This window comes from Podarcis gaigeae (genome assembly GCF_964106915.1).
Source record: "Podarcis gaigeae genome assembly, chromosome: 7".
NCBI classification, from domain to species: domain Eukaryota; kingdom Metazoa; phylum Chordata; class Lepidosauria; order Squamata; family Lacertidae; genus Podarcis; species Podarcis gaigeae.
Window position 1 is genome coordinate 47,465,414 of NC_139683.1, and position 23,216 is coordinate 47,488,629.

Genomic DNA, 23,216 nt, shown 5'->3' on the forward strand with positions numbered 1-23,216 from the left:
GAGAACAAGAAAAAAAATTCTCCCCCTCTCTGCACAGCGCCCCTTCAGCAAAGTGGCAGGAGAAATGGAGCCCCTTCCATTTCTCCTCCCGCTTGGCTGAAGGGACGCTGCGCAGCTCTCCCTCTCCCACATTGCCTTCACCTTCAGTGAAGGCAACCCGAAGCCTCCAGAGCGCAGTGGGAGCACTCCCGCTGCGCTCTGGAGGCTTCAGGCGGCTATCCTTGAAGCCTGGAGAGCGAGAGGGGTCGGTGCACACCAACCCCTTTCGCTCTCTAGGCTTCAGTGAAAGCAATGCGAAGCCTCCAGAACGCAGCAGGAGTGCTCCCACTGCGTTTCGGAGGCTTTGCGTTGCTATCGCTGAAGCCAAGGAGCCTGCATTCGCTCCATAAGACGCACACACATTCCCCCTTAATTTTTGGAGGGGAAAATGTGCTTCTTATAGAGCGAAAAATACGGTACATGGCACTTCCCAAGTGCCTGTCAACCAGCTGATGGTTGGGTGCTTCAGAAGCACTGAGCAAAGCACTGTGCTTGGTGTAGAGAATGTAAATGTTATATCAAATCATAGCACTGATAAAAGCTACCACCAGAAAATTATTAACTGCGGCAAATTTAATAATAAAGATGTATCTTTCAAAGATAACAGTAGTTTACTTCTTGCATACATCTAAATAAATGGATCCATAGAAGATGTTTAAAGGGTTAGGGTGCCAATAAACAGGAGGGAAATGAACATATACTTTTGCACTAAGGAAGTATTACACCACAGCATGGATTGGCAAGAAACATCAAAGTGTTGATTAACTCAGCCTTCTGAAGCAGCTGGCAAGATGCCTGGATATTTCAGATTACTGCTTCTACAGTAACTCCCTTGGGTGACTGCATTGCTTTTCTTTCTTCCGCTTTCCAAAATGTTGCTTTCTTTTCTTTTTTTCCCTTTTGTGTGTACTCGTCAATAAAAATGCTGTGCTCTACTTGGCAGGAAGTTCTCCTCCAACGAACCAGTCCCCATTCAGTGACTGCTGCCGCCACACATATCATTACAGGAAAAATAAAAATATCTTCCATATGTTTTAGCATCTGGACAAACTTGACAATAGTTCATTTTACAGCAAGCAAGGTAATTCGTATGAGAACTGTACAAACTTGGCAGGTTTTGAATCATAACCTTGCCTTTGTAGCCTTTGTGCATAACATTTCTAAAACAGTTGTGTGGATGGAATGAGGAAATTAGAAGCCAAAAATAAAGGCTATCTCGATTCAAAATGAGCAACTGACATTTATTTGTAAATATTTAAAGGATCACTAGTGTTACTATAAAGCTCCTCCTAGGGTTCTTCCAGGTAACTTGTTTATTGACCATTTGTACTGATTTGCTTGCACTAGGCTTACACTGAGGTTAGACGATGTGTAGTCTTCACTGGGGATTAATTCTGATTTGCTTGTGGGGAGGTTATATAACAATGAGCATTCATCCTGATTTGTGCTGATACATCTTGCTGTTAATCATTCATCCATTCCATACTTTTCAGTGCATTTCCCAGCCACTTTCTTAACTGCAAAAAGTCTGCTCTTTAAAAAGTGAATTTGTTTCGCTATGGTGGCAGGCTGCTTTAATCCACTTTAATTGTGCAAACCTAAATTTATGAACCTTTTTGGCTCTGTGGGCCAAATCCTTATCAGGTTGGCATCATGGGTCAAAATTTGACAGATATGGGGGGTCAAGACCCTGTTCATCACTGACATCAGATGATTTGGTGGGACTTCAAAGCACCATGAAGCAAGCAAGACTTGCCTACCCCATCAGAAAGCAGACTTGGCTTTCTTGTCCATCAGCAGTTTCTACTGAAACTGCTGCTAAAACAGAGTTCCCCCTCCTATTTTGGTTTCAATGGAAACTGATAAGCAGTGAGGGAACACTTTTTGTGATTCAAGGACCTGCCACCTGCTTGGGGATAAGAAAGACACAAGGACACAGTATATTAGGTTAATGGGCTAAAAAAGGCCACAACTTTATTGATTACAGCATGTGAGAGGTATTGGCTTAGGCATTGGATAAAACAACAGAGCGTGACTCAGGGAGGGGTGAGTCTAACAAGGGTTAACCACCAGTGGGAGGAGCCTGTTGATGCAAATACAACTGAAAGCTCTCCCTGATGTCACCAGGGGTCGTGCCATGGCCCTAGCCACCAGTAAGGGCATCTGACAGGATCCACGACCGCCGGGTTCCTTTACCGGAATACCCATAAAGTGGAGGGGTAGGCGATGGCCACACCCTGCCCTCCAATACACAAACATATTCCAATGCATAACCACCAATACCTAAAAGCTGTGACAATTTGCTACGAGGTAGGCAAAAAACCAAGTGGCTGGTGCCAATTTGCCAGTTGGATAAAAATTCCTACCAGGCCCCTTGGACAACCAAGGCAACCAACCACAGGTCCATAGCAGTGTTAAGAACCAAGCAGTGAACTAAAGGGAGGGTGGGTGGGTGATCCGACAAAAACCAGCAGCGGAATGAAAGGGAGGTGCTGCTGCGGCCACGTTTCAGTGGCAAAACCCCGCCCCCAAGCCTCCACCTGCCAATGCAGGAAATGGCTCCTGCTCACAACTCCTCCCCTCTGCAAGGAGGAGAGGCTTTCCCAGGACAGACAATTCACCACAGGGTGGTGAAATGAGGAAACCTTTCATTTTAGGAGGGCTGCCCAATCAGAAACGGGTTTGCAATGAAACCCCTGAAAAAATGAAGCCTTACCATGTGGCGGGAAGTTCTATAGGAAACAATTAAAGCTGCATCCATTAAAGGGCTACTCCTACTAGAGTTATTGAAGAGCAGGTGTCTTCAAATACAATAGCATGTCTTTCTGCACACAGATTTCTTCTCTGTTTGCACTGCAGTGTGAAGAAAGTAAGAACAGGGGATGTTTTCAAGCAGTAGAAGCGACTCCCCCTGCTTCTTGCCTTCTTCAGCCCCAGCCAATTGAGAAAAGATCACATTGTGTGTGTATATGCCGGGGGAGAGAATTGGTGGTGATCACAAACAAGGTTTGGAAAGTAAACCAGGATTGCTGACCACGCTGCTGCTGAAGAAAGCGGAATAATTTTGTCCTTGAATTAGAGGGGAAACTGTTTTACAGTTGACTGTTGATTCATTGTACATGCTGTACTTTTAGCTCTTGAAGACCAGAAATGAAAAATTTATTTTAGCTCAGTAATTGACTGAAAAACTAGGCCTGTGGTACAACACTGTGATGTCATGGACAACAGTAGCAATCAGCTCTGCCCAAGCAATTGAGTAGTGCTTAGCTTTACTTTCTAAAGTTACACATGTCAGGACTGAAGCCTACCTAGAATTGACATCTTTTAAATGTTGATTATCCCAAACATACAGTTGCTTAAAGATAAGGGAAATTAACTCAATTCATGTTCAGGGAAACACATATCATGACTTTAACCTACTTTTAAAAACATATCCTATGACTGAGCTTCAGTGAGCCATGACACAAATTAAGCCCTAAATGGGATAAGATGCAGCAGAGAACAGAAAGCTCAGAGGAAATAAAGCCCAGTGTATGTTGGTCAGGGGGAAAAGAAATACAAAAATAATAGCTTTCCTTTCTTTTTTCCAAGGAACGTGAGCATTCAGGAGAATAAGTCTGTATGAAACAGTCATGCTGCAATAGGCAGCTTAGATACACAGTCTGAGGGTTCTTAAGCCCTTACACAAGAGACTGTAGAGTCTTGTGTGTAGTACGCAAAAATTATAGAGGGGGATGAATCAGCAGTTGTGCTTGGACAATGCAAACTACTATTGCATCCATGTGGCACTACATACTACCATCTCCACAGAAGAGAGGAACTTAGTTATGCTTGGGCCAGTAATGTAGGGCATAGTAGATGTCATGGAACACGACAACACAGGGCCATACAAGCAGACTGGGCTAATTTTCACTCACTTGCTCTCAAGCAGTGGCAATCTGTAAAGGCACAGACCTTCCCGTCCTTGGCTGCCATTCAGTATAACAATCATCTATTTTTATTTGTATGCTGCTTCCCCACAAAACTGTGCCCATAACAAATCAAATAGACAAGTATAAGAAAGATATATTAGAAACAATTAGAAATAATATATATATATTTTTAAAAAATCAATCTATACAAGTCTGCATAAAATAAGACAAATAAACCAACAGCTTAAAGCTAAACAGGAGAGAAAACTGCCTAACACAGAAAAAAAAATTAGTATCCCAAACAGTCACACACTCCAGATGCATCTGTTTCTAATAGTTTGGACCCAAGACACCATCTTCACATATTCAGGGGTGCAAACCACCTCCCACCTAGGATACCGCAGACACTACCACTTAGGGCCACTGTTATCAAATATTTTACTCCACACAGGGGCCAATAACCTTCGTTCCACAGTTTACAACCAGCATACATTCACCAGGGCTAGAGGCCATAAACAAACTTTTGTTGGGGCAAGGGAATAGTATGCTTCTTAAGGACTGGGGATTAGCACTGTGGGCCAACATAAAGGATGCTGCTGAGATTCTGTATGGACCATGCAGTGCTGAGATGTCACTAGGCCTGGCTAACTAAGATTCCTTTACAACTCTTTACAGCTACAGATATTTTGTGCACACTCCCCTGAACTTTTGCTTCCTTCCATTTTAATTTGCTGGCTTAAAACCCCAGCTCTGTAGCAGAGGTCCTCCTAACAGTAGCTGAGAATGGTTGGGAGTAATGTGAGGGAGAGGAGGAGGTAATTAGAGAGAAAGAAGAGAATTCTCAGGATGAGAAATGATGTGCTTAGAAGATACACCTTTTTTACTTGAATGAAAGGGTTTGAGTCTCAGGAAGAATAAAAAATAATGATGGGGAAATGAAAGTATAATAAAGCTTGAGAAATATGATGACTCTTGTAAAACACTCCACTGTGTTAGATTTATAGCAAATGTCTCTCATAGGCATTCAGCACCAATAAAACATAATATTTAGTAGCAGTGCTTTTTGTAATATTTTCCTCTCCTTGGAAATACTTGCTAAAATAATGTTGCTATCATAATTATTAACCACTTTCACTATAACTTCTGAAAAACTAGGTTTCCTTAACCCATTGTGTCAGATTCAGCCCTTTGGCAATATTGTTGCTAAAGGGCTGACAATACTGCACCAGTTGTTAATTTGTTTCCAGGGTAAATGTAGGCACTGATGATTAGCTCTGAAATTCTAGAGGCTTGGGACCAGGTTATTTGAAGGACTTCATATTCCTGCATTAACTTGCCCAGGTCCTAAGAATAATCACAATGGCTCAAATGTCCACAGGTCTATCAGAATGCTGGGAATAATACAAGGGCCTATGGCGGCCCCATACTTATGAAATGCCCTTCCCTGGGAAGTATGCTTGTTTCCTTCTTTATTTTTAAAGTCTGATTTTTAATCCTGCATTAAAGCCTGGTTTTAATTTCTGCTGTCTTTATTTTAATAAAGCATTTATGAACTACTTAATAGTCTAGAAATGTAAGTGGCGTGCAATATTTTTAAAAAACCCAGTATCGTAAAAAATACAGTCTAAAACAAATAAAACAACAATGCAAAAGCTTATGAAAAGAAATAAAACAGAAATTTGGGCAGTCAATATTTAGGTCTGGTCTTATAAGTCAGGGAAATCCTGAGCAAAAGGATGAGTCTTCGCAAAACATATGAAGCAACTGATGCTTGCTGCCTCAAAAATGACAGAAGAGAGTGCATTCTGTAGAAAATACAGGTGCAACTGCAGAAAATGCCTATTTTCAGGTCACAGTTCTGGCACAAGCAAAACCCCCCCAGGTGATCTTTGGTTTTGACTTGGAATGTTATTTTTATGCTTTCATCTGAATGATTTGATTGTGTTTCATCTGTATTTTGCTGTTGCATATTTTTAAAGTCTTTTATTTTCTAAACTGCCTTGAGAAGGTTTCTATATTTAAAGATGATATAAATGTATTTTAAATAAATAAGAGCCGTACTGGATCAGGCTGGATTTAGCTCAGTAGCCTGCTTCCCACATTGGGCAAACGAGAAACCCACAAGCAGGAAATGATCACAACAGCCCTCTTGCGCTGTTGCTCTAGTTAACATCAACCATATTGTTTTCAGTTTTAATGCACATAAAGGGTTGTATTCAATGTGGTGTTAAACAGACCAGTCCATTAGTGCAAGGATTTATTCTTGCACAACAGAACCATCTCCCCCTCCTCCTCCTCTGGGGTTCCCTCAACCTTCCTGAGCAGATTTGGGGGTGATATGGGGGCGTGCATAGGGCGGGGGAAGGAGATGGCACAATACTGTTGCAGTAATGTTATTATCATAAATAATAATTTATTATTTATATGGCACCCATCCAACTGGGTTATCCCAGCCACACTGGGCGGCTTCCAACAAATAAAAACACAGTAAGACATCGAACATTAAAAACATTAGTAATCCTAACCCTGTGGTAGCACATCTATAGCTACATACCGCCCAAAGAGCTCCAAGTAAAAAGTCCTTCAAACAGCTTTTTCACTTTTTCCTCCTGTCCTTGACGTAGCCAACAGCACAAACTATACAGATATACTAAGATTTCAGTATCTACTAAGTTCAGTAAGGCTTGCTCCCAGTGCAATCCTAAATATGTCTGCTGAAAGTAAAGTTCGGTGCTCCCAGGTCATGGAGTATAGATGTACTTCTTTGCTCTGGCCCTTCCTGTGATTCACCCCATTCCTCTAATTATAGGTTGTCTTAACTTATAATAATATCGAATTTTTAAATCGCTGTAACCTTCCCTGGGACCTTATGATAAAAAATGGGTCAGAGGGAGGAGGAGAAAAGAGCATGCTAGAGAACTGGGAATCCAAGTCCCCTCCCCCTTAGTTCTCCCCCACTACACCCTCAAACCACCCTGGCATGCCCCCTCTTCAGCCCCACTGGTGACAGAGCTTCAAAAGTAGTACAGTACAATACTACAAAAGTAGTACTGTACAGTACAGTAGTATAGCTGAGCAAGTGAAATCTGACACTGGAATTTTCACCCTCTCCCCACAAAAGCCTATTTTCCCTGGGGCACTCTTGCAGGTTGTAGGTTTGCAGGACCTGCCACCTAATCAACCTGCCTGCTCTGCATGCCAGCTCCCTTCAGTAAAGTAATTACACTGAACTGTCAGCATAGACCCACAAGGTAAAGTGCACCTTGCACTGCCCCATTTGTTTTAATAGATGTAGTGCTGGTTAGTAGATAGAGGGTTGCACAGCATGCTGAATTGGGTAATGGAGCTAAAAGAAGAAGAAGGAGAAGAAGAAGAAATAATGATATGGCCATGTTTAGTGATCTTTTTGTACAAGGTGAAGTTTCACCATTCAAGCCGGGCAAAAGGCATTTTCATTGAGGTTTGTGTGAATACCCCTGAACAGTTTTTTGCCTCGAGTGGCTAAGTAGAGAATTTTCATGAACAGCTAATCTCCCCAAAGTGAATGCGTAATTGGAACACTGCATCACCATAGCTTTTGGACTGTAATGGATGTTTTATCAACACATTCTGTAAAAATTAATTAGATGCTTCGCATGCATGCGTGCGTGGAAGAAGCTTCCTGAAAATATTCTGTTGATAAAAAGGGTGCATTTAACTCTATGATTTGTGCAAGCTTATATCATGCTTCAACAAAATACGCACACCAGTTTCAAGACCTAAATGCCCATCTTGGTCCAAAGTAAATCTAAAATGAACAGTTCATTCTGGAATACTAAAGTAGTGCTGCAGTAGAATGAAACTTTTTGTGCCAAGACAGACAGGTACTTAGGATGAAGTGGGAATCTCAAGAGCTTCAAAAACAAAAGAATCAGAACAGGTTTCATTCAGCGTATGAAACAAAGGTCTCAGGAAAAACCATATTACAACAGTTTGACCCATCAAACAATCAATCAACCTTTATTTTAAGCTGCATTACTCAACCTGTAGTGTAACACCAGCTGCAAAGACACAGCATTTCAGCATACTGTTGACCTAATACTGTGATTAATGCTGTGAGCTACACCCAGCCTAGCTTTTCTAATCTCTAGGCTTTCTAATTTATACCAGAGATGGATAGGCTATCAGTAGGGAATTATGAGGATTAGTTGCTGTTTATCTCTCCCTTGCAGAGACACTTCTCTGCTTATGGAATTATCATAAACCCTCCAGCTACATTGCTACTTCTGTACTTACTCAGAAGTCTGGCTGCTTACTACAAAGGTTGAAAAATGGTGACCAAATTGTTATTAAAATGCTATAGTGGGCAAATGAGCTTTTGGAATTCATTTGTGTACCTTTGCCAAAAAATCATGTTGCTTCACTAGAAATGTGTGTGGTTTGCAAACCAGCTTACGTTTATCCCAAATCAATCAACACAGTTTTCTTTATATTGGTTAAAATTTAATGCAATGCTTGAAGATTTCCCAAAGCATAATCATAGGTAAAATTGCTAACCAAGAATACATACCAGTGTTTTATCAGTTGTTAAGTTATACAAGTACCTTCTAATTTTAGTGTTATCCCAAATGGAAATATTATGGCTAATTATAACAATACAATTAGCTGTAGTAAAATAAATTTTACTGAGCATACAGCAGTCACTTTATTTTATATTTATAATTTGAAACCAGTGATCTATGGACAAAAGATAGACGAAGCAAGAACTTTAAAAGAATAATGTTATCTATTTCTTTCTAAAATGGATTTTTTTAAAAAAATCCATTAGTTCCTTTCTGATCTTTTATTCTTTTTATTCCTTTTTGCTCCCTTCTCTGAAAATGAATCCTGACCTTTTGCCCCTTGCCTTATGGAGGCTTAGAAATAACACAAGTGCTGATGGTGGAGTATACAGTAGTATATATAAAAGGAACTTGGATTATATGGTGAAAATAAAACAATCCATCTCAACTTCCCATTGTGCCCAGCTTTCAAGATGCTTGATATGGTACCCTAAAAACTTTTTATTTACACTTCAAGATCAGAACAGTGTGTTTGTATACACACACACTTAGGCAAAGAGAGAGCAGTGTTTTTCTGTTTCACATCCAGGCATATCAAGCGACACATGTTGTTAGCTGTGCAAAAAATAAAATAAAAAATAAAAAAATCTTTTTCTTACCATTCTGCTTGCCATAGAACTTGGAAAATGTCTTTGCATTATCAAGACAGGTATGTTTTTATTGATCTATGGAAGATCTGGCAACTTTCCCACAAAATTGCTTCAGGCATAATAATCTATTAATATAAATTGCAAATCTCTCCCCATCCCCTTCTCTCTCTCTAAGAATGTAAGTACACATTATTGGATCAGACATGGACAAGGATTCCTTAAAGATGCACATATATTTCTAAATAACTGAAGACTGTTATAACTGCACTTGCTGGTTAAAGCTCTTCAAATGACATAGAAGCTTTATAAACTTAAAAGTTCCTGACAAACAGAGAGACAGACACTGAATTGCTATTTGACCTCTGCATAGAGAGTCAAAAAGCCAATAGGGGGTGATTTTCATGGGGAACATGACATGGGAAAAGGGTTAACCGATCCTCACACAGAAGAATAGTCCCGATAAGGCCCTAATACTCATCCTCATGGCTGCTATTCAATTTGTGGAAATGGGAGGTCCAATCAAGACTATCGTGGCTCTTATATGTCCATTATCCTTTACACACACACACACACACACACACACAGAGAGAGAGAGAGAGAGAGAGAGAGAGAGAGAGAGACTATATAGTGCTTTTTCATGTCATGGTCAGCATATTTAAATGTAATTTCTTTATGTTTTATATGCCACATTAAATTATTCAGTGTGCACACTCTGAAAATTAAACCTGCTACTACCCCATTTTCCAATGCAATAGAAAGTATAACCTGAAAAAGTATGGCTGTTCTTGCATTTTCCAAAGCCAAGCTTAGTCTTGTCTTTCTCCAATGATGTGCAAGAGAGATATCTGTTTCTATAAGAAGCATACATTCTCAGCAAGCACTTGAGTTTTATCCTATTAGGAAAACAATTATCTGAACGGGAGCCAATCACAAAACTTTTGCCATTCGCAGCTAAAATGGAAGTAGAATTCTAATTACACTTCTGAACTCTTAATTGTTTATTTCAAAAGTGGCACTTGAAAATTACCCCTCTCACTATCTGAACAAAATTCAAAGTCCAGCCCAGGCACGTGGAACAATTAATTCAAACTGACACTTTCAATTTATGTTGCTCAACTGTGTTACACAGTGACATCCTCTCAGCAGTCTCTTTATGACATCCTTCAACATGAATACAAAAATAAGGAAGAACTATATATTCTCAGTCAAGTATTTTGGGGAAATACCTGTAATGTGTGCAATGTTGGGTGGCCAGCTGTTATGAAAGAGCTCTCCTAAGACAATGCTGTGGTTAAGTCGGATTTTCACCAACATGAGCTACAAAAATCCGCCCTTGGCTTAGACTCTAGACATTGCATGAAGCTCAATGCTTTAAATACAAAGTCCAGGCACTGATCCTCTACCAGCTGAGACCTTCATGAAGCTATTCTTGCTTTCAGATTACCGATAGATCTTAGCTCTGAATGTAATTGTGTCATTCTATAAATACCTGTGGGAGTATATTCTGTTGCACATTTGGAAACGTTTCTTCTTCACCTCCATCATTATCCCCTCCCCACTTTTTAGTTGAAAGTTCTGGGATAAAGCTGTGCAGTTAAAAGGGCAAATGTGGAAATGATTACACTTGCACTGCTTTCAAACTGCTTTTCCTTCTACAGATAAAAATGAGAACATTCTCTCAGGAATCACTATGTTTTAAAGCTTCAGACAATGCTTATAAAAACACTAAAGGGAGCTTTGATGTCCTGCATGCTAATAGCAAAGGAAACGTTGCAGAGATTTCAACATGCTATCCTCATCAGCTAGTTACTGGAACTATATTAAATGAAGCATATATCAATGCTGCAGACTTTGAATAAGAAAAACTGAAGAAAGAGGTCTGGAAGATTGGAGAGAGAGAGAGTACAGAAAGCTAAGCACAGCAGCTGTGGGATAAGTGAGAGCTACTCATGTTGATGACATAATGCTGCACCATCAATCTTAAAAAGATGGCTCTCAAAGTTGGGAAGTGATTGTCCAGGGCTGAACTCATCTAGAGTAAAGGGGTAAGCATTCTGTTGTACATAAAGGATGCAAAGTGAAAAATGTCATATGCTCTTCTTGCTCTCTTGTTTTTTAGACACACACACATGGGAAGTCGTATTTTCTTCATAAAGCTTCCATGCACACACACAAACACATGCACCACATGCTGATACAACCCAGTATTCAAAAATGTTACCGAATGAAGTTTACTGTGAGAAAAAAACCCACCCAGATTCCCGAGAGCCCAATGCCTTTGAAATTTGCTTGAAAGCTTAAGCTACTGCAGCGGGTTAATTACAGTAGCCAAGTGAGGATTCCCAGGTAAGATCCTCCCTCTATTGTGTGGGCAGGTAGTCCCTCCCCTACCTGGCCTGGTCTCCTTGGCAACGCTTCCCCCCAGGCGGGATTGGACAACTGACTGAGGTAGGCGGAGACCTCCAGGTATCCCACCTGGGGGAAGGCGAAGCCAAGCCTGTGTTGATGGAGCCGCTCAAGATCCAGGGGCTGCACGCCTCCACACAAAGGTCGCCCCCTGTTTTATGTGGGGAGCGGTCATTACAGCAGCCTTCCTGTTGAAGGACTGGATTGGTTTCTGGTGGGTGGGCTGGAAGCACTCACCTGACCCTCCTCAATCAGCCGCATCCCTGTGGTATATTGGGAAGGAGAGGGGCAAAGTGGCAGTGAGGTGAGGTGGTGGCAGTGCAAACACACCAGCGGAGCCAAACCAGCACTCCTGCCAATGCATTTGTACTGCACTGCCTCATTTCCTCCCCACCCCTTTCCCTCCCAGTTCACTGCAGCAATGCGAGTGGATTGGAGGTCAGGTGAGTGCTGCCGCCTCACCCCACTGCTTGAATGCTTGCATACCCTGCAGCCTAGCACAAATATATATACCCAGCTGATCTTGCGTTTAAAACTGGGGGCTTCCTCTAGAGTTCTCTTAACATTTCCCTCATTCTTTCAGATCCAGCACATTATTGTACTGATTTCTTCTCCTTTAGTTTAAATATAACACTGCCATTATCGTTAACACGTTTAAGCACCAATAAAAAAACCAAACCCCTAAAACTAGCAAATATTAAAAATTCTACTTCAGTATGTGGGAAATGTGATTGTGGAGAATGTGATGGGGAATTGAAACTTATCAGAGAGAACCCAGATTTTCAGTGTGTTTTCATTCTCCTGTTATTCATGCTCACTGCTCTCTCTCACCACATATCTTGCTCTAAGAATGATGCTGCAGGCAATGCAGCAAGCAAGAGTGGAAACATTCACTTTACAAGCCTTAGTTTCTTAAGAAAAGTGCTGTTGAAGCTTCCATATCTAATGCAGACATGTCACATGGGTACACTGGAAAGAAAAACCCTAAGGGGGACCTCTCTTTTTGAATGCTCTGCCCCATATTCTGCTACACTGAATCTAACAACATTCTGTAACTACATTTAACAAAGAGGAAGAGGAGGAAGAGAAAGGGCTACTGATAAAAAGGTTCCTTAAAATGGAAGCAAATTGATGCTGTAAACAAGTTGCATTATTACTTCCAGTGGTAGATACTATAGTTGAGATTATGTACAACATTGTGAAGAAAAAACAATCTTTCACTTTTCTTTTAGAATAGAATACAAAGTATTGCTACTGAACACTGATTTACCTACGCCAGGACCTATGCAGAATCTAGAATTGGCATAGCATCTCTACTAAGACAGTAGGGGATAAAGGAAAGGAATTCACAAACATATTAAGCAATGAAGGGCAGGTATATGGGGAAATGGTGGTTCAAAAAGACAGTGAAGTATCTCCTTGATACTTGTTAATGTACAAGAACAAAAGCATGCCAACTGTTCAGCCATGAACTACTAAACAAACATATTAGGGATGTAGGACCCAAATAACGAGGCAAATCAGAATGATTCATGGGTCTCCTGTCCTCCCAAATCAAAGTGTGATTTAATCCCCTGATCCAAACACACAAAAATAAAAACCCAGTCGGATCAGGGCCCTCACAAAGTCCTGTGTCAATCTATCACTTTTTGTGCTTTTCTGTGCCATATACCTTTATTTTCTGGTCTATACGCTTGTCTAAACTGATGGGTTTTGGAAGAAATGAGGCAGACCCAATTGTTGCCTGGATAGCGTTGTTGGATGATGATGATGATGATGATGATGATGATGATGATGATGATTGTAAAGAACAGCAGTGGAGGATTATTTTTAAAAGTTAAGATTCATATAGTTGGGATTATTAATTTTTTGACATCTTACATTGCTCTACTTGTTTTAACAACAACAACTTCTCTCTCTTACCCCACCACTTACCCCATACAAGCTCTTCAGAAGTCCACAGGCAGCATTCTAGATATCCTCATTCTGTAAGGCCTATTAGAGACCTGTAAGAACCACTGGCTGGTCTAGGCTTGTGTGGTGCATTAGAGGCCACAATCAACCACCAGAAAGAAAAGCTAGAGTGAAGTGGCAGTTTTTAAAAATAAATAAATTACAAACTAAAATGCACACCACTCTTAATTGTTTTAAGGTAAGAAAGAAACAAACTAACATTCCCTCCCTTTTTAGTCCCCCACCCTACAAAAATAAGTCCCTGGGCCTATTGCCTGCAATTCTATGAACCGCGCTGAGACCTCCAGGTATAGGGTGGTATATAAATTCAATAAGTAATAATAATAATCTGGCAGGCTTAATAAACTTTGTGGAGAGGCTCCTCTTACTGCAGCACAAGATGTTTCAGAGTTAAACACTCCTTCAGGAGCTTGAAAAGCTTGCAAGTTCCTTAAAATCAAATCAATTCAAGAACCAGCTCAAAGAAGTAGCAGAGCAAAGAATATTATTTTTATTCTTTACACTTCTGTGTTGAACCGCTGCAGATACCCACTGAGCTACAGCAAAAAGTACTGCATCAGTGAGCACTAGGTCCTGTTTACCTTTTCATTTTCTTCCCTTTCAACATGGCCAATGCGTAGGGTTTACAGATGGTTTGCTTATGTAAGTTGTGATCAGCTCCAATATGCTGGAGAGCACCCCTTTTAAAAAAAACAACGACATGCATTTCCCCCCTCATTTTCATGCAGGCTTAGTTTACCACAAAGTAACTACAATGAAATGCTTTAAAAAGACCCATTAAATATTCCTTTTAAATTACTGCGAGAGCACCAGAGCTCCTCTAAATGAAGTTATTAAAAAAGCAAGATAGACATTTATATAATGTGAGGGCTGGCACAAATTGCAACATGTTGAGAGTGAAAGTTATGTAAAACCTTTTGAAATATGTCACTTCTCACCACTTCAGAATATGTATATATAAACCCGACCAGAATATCTTTTACAAGCTAGTAACTCGCAAGTGATGATTCCGGATCGTCAATCTTGGCCCACCATCTGATGTGGCTAGTCCCCTCTGGTGTTCCCCAAGGGACCACAATGTTATTAGCCCTCTCAGAGGACATGGCTTAGAGCGGCTCTTGGTCTCTGCTCTTGGACGCAAGAGCCACACCTCATTATCAAGTAGGACAGAGGATACCTTATCTCTTCCCTCTCCTTACAACAACACCCTAATGGTTCTCACAAGGTGCTTTCACGTTTCTTTCTGCTCCTCTCTTCAGTATTCCACCTGTGTGTGGCCCTCTGCTCTCTCTGATACATATAAAGCAGAAACAGCCCTTCTACATCTCTGCTCTACCATGCCTGTAGTGCCTTCAGTATATCCCTGGACTCCTTCCCTTTGCCTGTGCCAGTGTTTCTTCCAGCCTCAAAGCACATCTGTTGCGAAATTTGCTTTTGCTGCACCTATCCTTATCTTACAAGGCCCCACCCTACACTCAGCATAGTGTACCTTCATTACTGTTGCTTTATTTATGTGGAACCATATAATCTTCTAGGTGATGCATTAAACCTGCCTTGGTGCAGTAGTCTGGATGACAAACTGCTTCTATCTCAGCAACTCTATAATTTCCAAGAATGTACAGTGTTTTACAAGGATATTTAACTCAAATCAAAATTTATGCTATGGATTGGAAACCCACTAAACTTAACAGCTGGACAAGAAGTTCAGAACACAACTCAGTTATATCGACTTCATTATAAATTCTTTGACACCACAATGGGTTTTTAAATAGAGAATTTAGTGAAAAACAGTTATCTAATTAAGGGTCCAAACAATCCAACAAATGAACATGCAGATGTTTTATTCTAATGCAGAGACCTCCAAACAAAAGACCTGAATCATTATGCACATCATAGGCATAACTATGCCCCACTAAATGAAGAATTTTATAAAGAGGAGGTAGACACCTAGTAATTTTCAAAGGTGGATAACGTGCAACAGGAGTGCAAGAATGTGTGTGTGTGTGTGTGTGTGTGTGTGTGTGTGTAGATGAAGACAGTACTTACATGCCATGTGGAAGCAACCCCTTCAAAAAGCTCTCAGATTTGTATAATTCCTTTACTAAAAATGCAAGAATGAATTTCCTCAGCTCCAAATAAAATGATATTGTTATTTTTGTTGTTATTGCTATGAAGAATAAAAATACACTTTAATTTAAACGACGGCCAACACTGGAATACTGATTGAGCTGAGTGAATTCAAGCTGCTCAGTCCTACTCTCTTGCCCCGGAGGACTTTGAGTTGGTGTTTGACATCTGCTGACTGCCAGCAAAGGAAGCCCCTTTATATCATGAGCTGAGTGAGATCTAGATTCCCAAACCCACTCCTGTGCCACAGAGGACATGCTGCCTGGCAAACTGACATCAAGGTGTGATTGCTTACATCAAAGGCTCATGGGATTTTGGGAGCTGAAGCCAGGTCTGACACCAGGGAAGAATAAGGGTAGAGGAAGAAAAAGATGTGGGCAGAAAATGATTCTGGAATAGTCCTAGTTCCATTTGGACACTATGCAATTTCTAGAACAGTACTAGATTGGTGTGATTTTACCATGAGAATTTATAAGCTGCTCTCAGGGCTATAAACTTGAATATTTTTAATCAAGATATATTAGGCAAAGAATTAGCCCATTATCAGAGAATGAAGTGTTGTGTGTACAGTGTACTTTCCAGATCAAGAACCCAACCAACTGCTTAATTGTTCATCTTCATGAAAATAAATGAATGAACAAACTCTATGTTGAGTAATAAACTAAAGTACATTTATTTTGCTTCCGATGCTGCAGTACTAAACACACCAAGGTGTAAGTTTAGCTGAAATCAGTGTGTCTTGTTCCTTAGTAAACACATCTTGGATTGTGCTGCATGTCATTTTATATAGATAAGAGGGTTACCATTCTGGGAATAGCTATTTTCCCTGCTCCTCAAAATGTAAATGCTAACAATATATGCAGAATTTTCATAGTGTAGAAGGAGTTGGATTTTAAAATACAGGTTAAAAATATTCTGGCCATCTGCAGAAGTTACATTACTTTTCATGATGTTTCCACGGCAGACTTTTTCCTCAAGAAGCTTGAACAGATGGTTAGAGCGTCATTGTCTACTTGCTTGTATCCATGAAGATAATTTAGAGCCTTTTGAAATCCTCAGAAATATGGCCCCTTTCTTTTCCTGAAGGTCTGTCTGCAAAAAGAATTTCAAATAAACAAAAATACACTGAGTACACATATTCATTTGGAATTTATGAATACAAACTCTGCATTACAGGATAACCTTTTATAAAAGCAATTTTTTTTATGAGGTAACAAAAAAGTGACAAACCTGATAGAAAAAAAATAAAATATTGTAGTTATGGCAGTGCTGCTCAGAGTTACAATATGCATATTTATATTATTGACGTATTTATAGATTTTATACATGGTCATCTTAGTAAAAGTAAAATCTCAAATTCACAAATCATAATGCAAAGGTTAATATTCAATGCTTCTCACAGCATCATAACTGACATGAAGCTTGTCTGCTAACTCTTAACTGTACTCTATGAAGTAAAAAAGAAAATAAAAGAAATTATAACATATCCCTCTTGAAAATATTCACTGAAGCTAGCAAAAATGGTTTTCAGTGGGCAGCCATGTAGTTGAAGCATGGGACTTGAGATGTCTTTAATGACTAGAAAAGGGTCACTATCCTGAGTTGGCAAGTACATGTAACTTGCAACTTACACATATTTAACTTGTGTGCATTCAGCTTTACACACTTGCCAAAAATAAAAATCACAAAAAATAAGGGTAGAAAGACTTTGGGCTATTGACTGTCTGGCTCTGAAGCACCCTCTCCGATTGCATGAAGCCCGAACAGCCCTGTGGTTTTCCCTGGAGCTGAGTGCGAGGAAACAATAGCTGAGACGGCTAGAGCGCCGGTGGCGGAAAACTCATTCTGAATTAGATAGGACACGGGTTAGAGCTCAATATTGAGCCTACCAAGTGGCGATAGCGAAGGTGAAGAGGACTTTCTTCACCGCCTCTATTGCATCTGCAGAAAATAGCAACAGGAGACTCTTTCAGCTGGTTTGCAATTTAACAGAACCACCTTTGCCATCAGGGCCTTGTAAAGACCCCAAGATCTCCTGCAAAGTTTTTTGCATATAAAGTCGTTCAGATTCGGAAGGAGGTAGACTCCACCGTGGGAGCAGGGCTGGGGTGGGAGAGTGCTAGAGTCCTGTCTAGTCTAGTTGAATGGAATCAATTCCAATCTGTTACCTCTGAGGATGTGGATAGGCTGCTTGGACAAGTGAAACCAACCACCTGTCTCCTTGATCCTTGCCCATCCTAGCTAATAAAAGCGAGCTGGGAAGGGCTGGGTGATGGGCTCTGCGGGGTGGTGAATTCTTCCCTCTGTGAGGGAGCGTTCCCAGACCCACTGAAAGAGGCAGTCATTAAACCGCTTCTTAAAAAAATATCTTTAGAATCGGCCAATATGGCCAACTATCGCCCAGTCTCAAATCTTCCATTCTTTTTTTTTTATAATAATTTTTATTAAGGTTTTCCAAATTAAAACAAATTAAAACAAATTAAATCCAATTTATAAACTTTTTGCCAATAACCAGGACTTCCCCTCCCTACCCCCTCTTGTGTTCCAAATCTTCCAAATAAGCAATTAAATTCAACAAGTTCTTATCCCCAAATTACACTCATCATCAGTAACCCAATTTATCCACATTCCCATCCCCTAAGATCGATCTATTCCCTTCCACGAGTTCCCCCCTTTCAAACATAGTACAGATGGAAATAAAATAAATATGAGTAGTGATTTTACAACCTTTGGATTCCAACTTTCCCTCCCCTCTTTCCCCTTTGCGTTTCACCTATCCCTCTACTTCTAATATCTTCCTGGAGTTCCCACATTACACTATGTCCCTCAGGTTCTTTGCCAGTCTTTAATTACGAGTGTCCAATCATAGAAGGAGTCTATCAAAAAGAGGGGCCCATTTCTTCTATCCAGGTTTTTATATCCAGGAGTAAAAACTCCAATTTTGTTTCCATAAGCTTGTCAAACCTGGATGTCCCAAATGTTCCCTCTCCCAGTTCTGTCCAGTTCTTGTTGTTTCCTTGTTCTTGTCAATCATTCTCCTCCTTTTTGTTTCTCTGTTCTCCCACAGAAATGTTCTTTTTCCAAAAGTTTCTAGTGTCTCTGCAGAGGCTTGTTATTCAGGAGCAAAGCATTGCATCATGTTCCTTTCATTTTCCAACAAATAGTTCCATTGTTTCCTGTAGTGTATAGACCTCTGTAGACAAAATAATGTTCCATTCCTGCAGTTTCCCAGGAGATTAAAAGTTCCATTCAACTGTTCAAGTTTCCTGTCAAAAACACATGCAATATCCCTCAGCTCCTCTAGATGGATTACAGTAGCAAAGTTCCCTTCCAGAATCACATCCACCAGTCCAAGTAGCTTGTTAGCCCATATTTGAAACAGTTTATGTTCAATTTATAACAAATGTAACCGGCAAAGTCCTCATAACAAAGTCTCTATTTTAATCTTCCTTTTTGACAGCTCTTTGACAGCTGTCAAAACCTGCATTGCTTTTCTCCAGGCAGTTTCACGAATCGCTCCAGGGATTCCGGGGGGGGGGGGGGTTGCTTTTTTTTAAAACAATTCCACTTTTCTCCTCCAGCTCAATCTTATAATTTTCCCTCGCGAAGTTGCTAATTCGGCGAAATAAGGTTACACTCGATCTTAGTTGTCCAGTCCTTTGTTTTGGCTCTTCTACAATTTAGGAGTGGGCTGACTTCCTTTTTTCCGCCTCCCCCGTTCGCTCCAAATTTTAAAAATTTATCCCTTTTTTTTTAGTCCATATTCCAATTACTCACGGGTTCTTCTTTAGATCCAAATTTTCAATAGAAGAAGTCAGCGCTCTCCGCCGGATGGCATGCGGCTGCGCTCGGCAGGGATAGCAGAGAACTCAAAGCACCACGCTTCTCCCCGGCACCCGATCCGTAGCCTTTAAAAAGGCTCCTTCACGAGTCGGGAGAGCGCTAACGGTGCCAGCCGAGTCTCCATGTCCACAGCCTCCTCTGGCCGTGGTTTTTAAGGGTCCCCGCATCGCCGGTGCGGTAGGACCCAGCCCCTGCCAAGCAGGCTCCCTCCTGAGCTCGGAGGGAGTCCGCCATTCAGCGATGGCGCCGACCCGGAAGTCCCTCAAATCTTCCATTCTTGGGCAAGGTGATTGAGCGAGTGTTGCTGAACAACTCCAAGCACACCTGGAGGATGCGGACATTTGGGTCCCTTCCAATCAGGATTCAGGCCTCATCATGGGACTGAAACTGCCTTGGTCGCACTGGTTGATGATCTCCAGCGAGCTAGGGACAAAGGTGAGAGCTGTTTCCTAGTTCTGCTGGATCTCTCAGCAGCCTTTGATACCATCAACCATAACATCCTTCTGGACCATCTAGAGGAGCTGGGAGCTGGGGGCACTGTTATACAGTGGTTCCACTCCTTCCTTCTGGGCCCTGTTCAGAAAGTGGGGGGGGGGATGAGTGTTCAGACCCCTGGGCCCTCACTTGTGGGGTGCCTCAGCGTTACGTCCTCTCCCCCATGCTTTTAACATCTATATGAAGCTGCTGGGAGAGATCATCGGGAGATCATGCAGATGATACCCAGCTCTACCTCTCTTTTAAATCAGAACCAGTGAAGGCGGTAAAGGTCGTGTGTGAGTGCCTGGAGGCAGTTGGAGGATGGATGGTGGCTAACAGATTGAGGTTGAATCCTGACAAGACAGAAGTACTGTTTTGGGGGGACAAGGGGTGGGTGGGTGTGGGGGACTCCCTGGTCCTGAAAGGGGTAACTGTGCCCCTGAAGGACCAGGTGCACAGCCTGGGAGTCATTTTGGACTCACAGCTGTCCATGGAGGCACAGGTCAATTCTGTGTCCAGGGCAGCTGTTTACCAGCTCCATCTGGTACGCAGGCTGAGGCCCTACCTGCCTGCGGACTGTCTTGCCAGAGTGGTGTATGCTCTAGTTATCTCCCGCTTGGACTACTGCAACACGCTCTACGTGTTTGAAGGTGACCTGGAGACTACAATTAATCCAGAATGCGGCAGCTCGACTGGTGACTGGGATTGACCACCAAGACCGCATAACACCGGTCTTGAAAGACCTGCATTGGCTCCCAGTACATTTCCGGGCACAATTCAAAGTGTTGGTGCTGACCTTTAAAGCCCTGACAGCCTCGGCCCAGTATACTTGAAGGAGCATCTCCACCCCCATCGTTCTACCCAGACACTGAGTATTGAATATGATACAACAGTATTCCCAGGCCATGCTTCTTTATTATTAAGAAAACCGTATACAGAAACCATTATTTTCACTTGTTTTACTTCCTTTTTTTACATCTTATGATTCCTAGTACTGGTGATTGATCATGAATAGATTACATATTGATATTTCTTGACTTTATTTCATTTACGTTCCTAGGAATTTGGGTTGGAGTCAAGGACAACTTTATAAGCTCATCAGGGAGTCAATGAGCTCAGAATATGGAAAACCCTGATAGCAATGACGTCAGAGAGAAATTAAATTCAAGACATACGGATTGTGATAAGTCTGCTAAAGCTTAGATGAATGTAAAATAATTACAAAGATCATTCATAAAGAAATGCTGATAATACTATAAACATCCTGAAATTTGTCAACTAATTATCAGATGTATATTATGCCATAATAAAGGTGTTAATCTAAGGTATCACACGAGTCTGTTGTTTTACTAAAAATAAGTAGACCATCTTGAAATTGCATCACTACTGGACACTAATACATAAAATTTGCAAAAATTAGATGTATATATTCTATGGACATTTGTTGCAGAGTATTGGAATATTTGTCAAGGTCATAAATTTGTCTCACTTCAAGAAAGCTTTTCACCACCCACAACTGCTTATTTGCAGGTTGTTCCTAGGCAACAGCATTTAAATTAGTGAATGTTAGCAAAGAAATTTAAGTTCTTTACAATAAAAGAATTGCATTGGTGGACTAGATCAAAGATTATTTCAGTCTAGCATTCAATCCCCAACAATGGTCAACCAATGCATGTAGTAGGACAGCTCACTTCAACAGATGTTTTGGACTACAACGCCGACAATCTCTGACCATTGACTATGCTGGTTGGGGGAGAGTTGTAGATGTAGTCCAACAACATCTAGAGGGAATCACATTGGGGCAGGCTGCAAAAGAAGTGTACAAGCAGAGCCTGATTAAAAAGCCGTTTTGCCAGAACAACAAACCTAGATGGTTCACTACAGGCCCATTTCCTCTTAGGGAAATGAAATGAAATGAAATGAAATGAAATGAAATGAAATGAAATAAAAGGATTAAGATTAATTGAAGATGAAACATGGATTTTATTCAAATGATAATTCTAAAATATAACTAAGTTCACACACACACACAGCATGTCACACTTCTATTGCAACTGCAACATTGGTGAAATGTTAAGATTACACCAAATTCTGCAAGCAGTAAACTGAATTACAAGTAAACCAATTTGGGAGGGGGGGACTTCGAAATGCTGCAACTCAATCTGCTATTTTCAATCCTCAGTTTTTTCAGAGCACAGTTGCAGTTGCCGTATCTTCTAAATCCTAGAGTTAAATCTACGTTCAGCTGACTGCTCTGATTAATAGCTCTAAAATGTTAGCTCTCTCTGTTGACTAAAACATTTTTGTTCAAAGCAAATCCTTTTCCCCTTGATGGAATTTCAGCACTGGAACAGTGAGTCACCAAAGCTTGGTTTTGCCAGTGTAAGCTGCATGGAAAGTGCAATTGTTTTAAGAAATTTCACATCCACCTTAACTAACCATGAAATACAGCATTAGATGGACTATCCTGACATATGGCTCACATGATATTTATTATGCCTACAACAACAACAGGAACAACAAGCTATGAGATCCCACATATATATATATTTGCTAAGTGTTTCTGTGTGAACACTAAAAAGGCAGAGATCAATACTACTTTAATTCATGCATTGTTAGCCTTTGTCTGCTGGAAATACTGAGTATTTTAAGAATGTAAGAATCATGGCTGTGATAATTCATTTCAAATAAAAAATGCAAATGTTAGCTAAAAGCTATTATTTTTTCCTATATCCAGCTTTTGCCAAACTCCGTCCAAATTTAGTAAAAGCTATCTGGCAAAGAGTCAGGCAACCAGGAGAGAGATGGCTTTACTGGCAGTGGCATCTGAGTTACAGAATAGCCTTTGTGGACAGCTTTGCTTGGCATCATCTTTGTGATCTCCTTGGTACCAGATGACCTTTTATACAACTTTAAAATTCCTCCTAGTTTAAAAAATTGCATTTCAACTGCACTTTAAAAATTAAATAGCCTTTATTGTACTGTTTAATGGAATATGTTTCATGAGGATCTCAGAGAATGTATGTTATGGTATGGCTACATGAGTTCTGTACATGTTTTAATACATTAAAACATGCATACCTTGCCTTTCTCTCGCGACATCTCTAAAGGCAGCAAAAATTGGGTTCCTGAGTGGTTTGCATTTAGGTACTGACCCTTTCAGAGCTGCTTAACTTCAACAAGGTTCCTACATCATATGCCTTCAGAATATAGCCTGATAATTTAAGGCTTTATAGAACAAATACATT

At 40.7% G+C, this 23,216-nt stretch overlaps 1 protein-coding gene across 5 annotated transcripts in view; it reads right to left on the reverse strand.

Annotated features, from left to right (window-relative positions):
- DLGAP1 (DLG associated protein 1) overlaps nt 1-23,216 on the reverse strand; it is a 287,890-nt gene that overhangs the window by 208,707 nt on the left and 55,967 nt on the right. For 4 of the 5 annotated variants that reach the window (XM_083748326.1, XM_083748327.1, XM_083748328.1 and 1 more), the window contains one exon: nt 16,590-16,740. The exons of the other annotated variant lie outside the window; for it this stretch is intronic. The gene's annotated coding sequence lies outside the window, so the exon portion shown is untranslated. The remainder of the gene's footprint in view (nt 1-16,589; nt 16,741-23,216) is intronic. 5 annotated transcript variants of the gene reach the window in all.